Genomic DNA, 4973 nt, shown 5'->3' on the forward strand with positions numbered 1-4973 from the left:
AGGTGGGCATTGTGCTACTCAGGGAATGGAAACAAAGTTGTACGTGTTTCATGTGGTCGGTATAAATCTCTGTTTTCATGTTTTTGTAATCATGGTGGCCGAGGGCGTGAAACAAAACACTTAAATTCATCAAATTAAACCTCTGTTGTAACTATTTTTCTCGTTTGTATATCAAAGCATTAAATTTTGAGCCTTTTAATGGTCTCTGTGGCCACTTTTTTTCCCGGGTCTTTGAGATATATTTCAATCCTTTGAAGAGGAGGTGGTGGTTATATCAGGGAAAGCTGTTGTATTTTTGGGGTGCCATATTCGCTCCTGGATATAGTTTAATGAATCGATCAAAACTCGAAAACAGATTGGTTTCACAACAGGGAGACATGAATCTTTAATCAAAACACTGGTTTCACAACCAAGATTCAGAATCTTTTGATCATGAAATTGAGAGTTTTTGTGATACAATCAATGTTTGTCTAGGCATGAACCAGAATCTTCAAATCATGAAAGTGCAAGCAATTTTTGTGATTTTATTGAACATGAAAGCAAAACAATAATGCTCAATCATAAAGCTAGTTGGATCAAATGCAGAAAACAAACATCGAAGAAAAGAAAGAGAGAGCTTTGATCTTCAATCATGAATGACTAATTACGTTGAATTTAAAATAAAAATTGTTGATAAATAAATTAGAAGTTGAAACTTCCTCTACATGGATGTCAATCTTTAATCAAAGAGAGCTATGATCTTCAACCATGAAAAATTAGTACTTCAACTATGAATGGCTGCACTGGGAAAATTTCTAATAAATGATTTAGAATTTGAAACCTCCTCGGAAGAATTAATAGTGAAACTGATTGTTTCATGGTATGGAGAAATTTAGGAAGAAGCCTCGGCATGAATTCATGAAAGGTATATTTTTGGCTTTATCTAATGCAGCATAGCAATAATAAAGTTAAATGATCAAATTCAGGACAAAGATAGATATTGAAGAAGGGAAAAAGTAGGAAATTATAATTTTTATTGATTAATTGCATTGAATGTAGGAAATGATAAAGAAGATGTACAAACCATTCAAGGCAAGCAACACAAACTAAATTAAAGAAGAAAATGATATGGTCATGCCAAGTAAAGAAAACATAATGTAAATTTTGAATTTAATCTCAAACATATAGATAATAATGATAAACTAAAAATGTGACATTGACATTGTTGTTCTCAACTCGAACCAGCTTAGATCCATCTAACACCAGATCTATCATGTGTCGAGAGGGATCAAATCCCTCGAGGTGAAAACCTTTCCTCAAGTTCTACACTCCAAAAAGAAGGTTTGCACCTCGAGGGATTCAATCCCTCTCCAAGCGTGATAGGTCCGTTGTTAGATGAATCTTTTCTAATGATTTTGTGTACACCTTGTTGAGGCACTTACCTCCCCAGGTAGTCTTTATGTCAAAGGAAAAGATATTGCTATCAATGTAATACTTTTTCTTATTAATGGAAATCACTTTCAGAAACTTACAAACAAAAAAAACAAATAATGTGAAACAACCAAGCCCATGTGTAAGAAAAAAATAAATAAATAATAAAAATGCATTACTTTATAAAGTCAACAATAGATACCTTCTTAATAAATAATGTAAAACAATCAAGCACATTTGTATGTATTTCTTAATTATTTCTTTAAAATCAAATAAATAATCAAACATAAAATATTTAATTCTAAACTTAGTATTTATTTTTTTTACTTATTTCTTTAAAAATGAAAAAAAAAAAAACAAAACAAAATATGCATTACTTCTAATTTAGAAAGTCAAAAGTCAATAATAGAAGCTTTCTTAACCAATAATGTAAAGCAAACCAACTCATATTTCCGGGAAAGCTTCTGGCCACATTTGGCCATCCGGGCAATTCCTCCGCCTCGTTAAACAATTCCTTTCTTAATTATTTCTTTAAAATCAAATAAATAATTAAACATAAAATATTTAATTCTAAACTTAATATTTAAATAAAAAAGATTAAATTCTAAAATAATAAATTTTAATTAGTCTAAAAGTTTGTGAATAATTCATAATAAATTTTATAAACTATTTACTATAATAAAAAAATTCATTAAAAAAATGATTACTACATTAAAAACTAAATATTATCAAGTTAAAATCTTTCAGCATAAATCTCTACAAAAATATTGCTTAACTTGTAAAAACAATCATAAAATACATACTACTTGATCATAATTTTTTATTCTTTACTTAAAAAAATGAAAATCATAAACAATATTCTTGAAGATATTAAACAATGCTCATTTTTTCCTAAAATACAAACAACAAAAATTCTATACTAAGGATTAAGAACATAAAAAACTTATAAATGATAACAAGAAGAGTTATATTATCAAAGGTGAAAAAAAAAAAAAAGACAATGATTAAAGACCTTTTAAGAAGAGTTATCCAAACAGAAATTCTTCTAATTCAATAAAAATCCATAGTTAAAGATCATGCTTTCCCATTTTTAATTTCTTCTTTATCATTTCCTACATTCAATGCAATTATTCAATAAAAATTATAATTTCTCATTTTTTCCCTTCTTCAATATCTATCTTTCTCCTAAATTTGATCAGCTAACTTTATTATTGCTATGTTGCATTAGATAAAGCCAAAAATATACCTTTCATGAATTCATGCCGAGGCTTCCTTCCTAAATTTCTCCATACCATGAAACAATCGGTTTCAATATTAATTCTTCCGAGGAGGTTTCAAATTCTAAATCATTTATGAGAAATTTTCCCAGTGCAGCCATTCATAGTTGAAGTACTAATCCATTTACTAGAATATTTTTCAAATGCAGCCCATCATGGTTGAAGATCATAGCTCTCTTTGATTAAATATTGACATCCATGTAGAGGAAGTTTCAACTTCTAATTTATTTATCAACAATTTTTATTTTAAATTCAATGTAATTAGTCCTTCATGATTGAATATCAGAGCTCTCTCTTTCTTTTCTTCGATGTCTGTTTTCTGCATTTGATCCAACTAGCTCCATGATAGAGCATTATTGTTTTGCTGTCATGTTCAATAAAATCACAAAAATTGCTTGCACTTTCATGATTTGAAGATTCTGGTTCATGCCTAGACAAACATTGATTGTATCACAAAAACTCTCAATTTCATGATCAGAAGACTCTGAATCTTGGTTGTGAAACCAGTGTTTGATTAAATATTCATGTCTCCCTGTTGTGAAATCGATCTGTTTTCGAGTTCTGATCGATTCATTAAACTATATCCAGGAGCGAATATGGCACCCCAAAAATACAACAGTTTTCCCTGATATAACCACCACCTCCTCTGCAAAGGATTGAAATATATCTCAAAGACCCGGAAAAAAAAATGGCCACAGAGACCATTAAAAGGCCCAAAATTTAATGCTCTGATATACAAACGAGAGAAATAGTTACAACAGATGTTTAATTTGATGAATTTAAGTGTTTTGTTTCATGCCATCGGCCACCATGATTACAAAAACATGAAAACAGAGTTTTATACCAACCACATGAAACACGTACAACTTTTTTTCCATTCCTTGACTAGCACAATGCCCACATTTGATAAAAACAAAGGCTAATGTTTTGATTAAATACTAGCTAGCAGAAATCATAGCTGCGATGAAATGAAAATACCCAATTACATTGAAGGTATAGAGCTTTCAAATTCAACAGTTTCAGAAAACTAAGATTGATTCTTGGGAGTCCCCAAAATCCAGTCTGAGACCCTACTCTCATTATTAGAGCTAACACTACCAGCATGATTTTTGTCATCTTTGTGATCATCATCTTGTTCAAAAATTCTGAAGCAAGAAGAAGCACCCTGAGCAATGCTCTCATCTTGCAACAAGGTAGTACAATCATGGCTGCCCATGGAATCCAAAGAAAACAGAACCTCTGTACTCGGCAAAGGACTCTGAGGCCTCCAGTGCAAATCATCGGTGGTTTCAAAAAGGGAGCCTCTTAAACAATCCTCCTCCACCTGCTGCTCTACTACTTCTTCTTGAATACTTTTAACTACCGCAGAATCATGAATATAATCCAATATATAAGATTTCTTCCTGATAACCGCTATGCTTCGAACTCCAAAACCCGCGCTATCCTCCCAACTCCATGGATCCTTTAATAACATCGAATACTCCTTTGAAAGTGAGCAAAACTCTAGCATATTCTCATTACCTACACCGACGTCTTCATGTTTGTCAAAGCCCATCCCTGTCTCAAATTCCACTAAGTGTACCTGTTGTTGTCTGCAGGAATCCTCAGACGGACTCTGCTCTTCTCTGATCCGCTTCTTGTTGGCGACTCCTATATTCATGTTCCTGGTTCTCTGCAAGCGAGTCGCCTGGGTTGGGGGAGTAGCTCGTGGTTTCGCAATTCTTCCATTTCTAATTGCAAATGGCATTAACTCTCTGCGGCAGCAATTCCAACCCCGATCCGATCTGTCAGGAAATGTCAGGATTTCTAGCTTGTCAGGAAATGAATGCGGAGGGTGGCGGAGCTATGGGAGGGTGGCGGAGGGCGGAGGGATTGCCGATGGCCGGAGCCGGACAATTTTCCGGGCGGCGACGGAAACCGGACAATTCCTCCGCCTAGGTAGACTACTCCTATTTAAACTAAGCGAGAGCGGCTACATTGCAGCCCTTGTTCAAATGTGGGTGTGGGTTCATACCTTTTAAAGTTCAATAATTAAACTAAGTGACAAGAAACGCTAGTTATACAGCTTTGTTAAATGACATTACATGCACATGTGTCAAAAAGTAGTAGTGATTAAACAAACATTAAAAAAAATGCTAGCACATTTGTGTAATTGTTGAGCTCTTGGAATTCGGTAGGGAATTTCTTCATCAATAAAAGGCCTAAAATGAAAATGAGTGCCACACATTAGCTAGCTATGTCACTTTATTAAATGGCATGACATGCACATTTGTCAAAAAATAGTGG

General features: G+C 33.2%; 1 pseudogene; it reads right to left on the reverse strand.

Moving 5' to 3' along the window:
* Positions 1-3669: 3669 nt before the first annotated feature.
* Positions 3670-4347, reverse strand: LOC149184031 (uncharacterized; annotated as a pseudogene).
* Positions 4348-4973: the final 626 nt, after the last annotated feature.

Source organism: Pinus tabuliformis, chromosome 3_2 (assembly GCF_031772625.1).
Source record: "Pinus tabuliformis cultivar Carrire ecotype Pingquan chromosome 3_2, CPIR1, whole genome shotgun sequence".
Lineage (NCBI taxonomy): Eukaryota > Viridiplantae > Streptophyta > Pinopsida > Pinales > Pinaceae > Pinus > Pinus tabuliformis.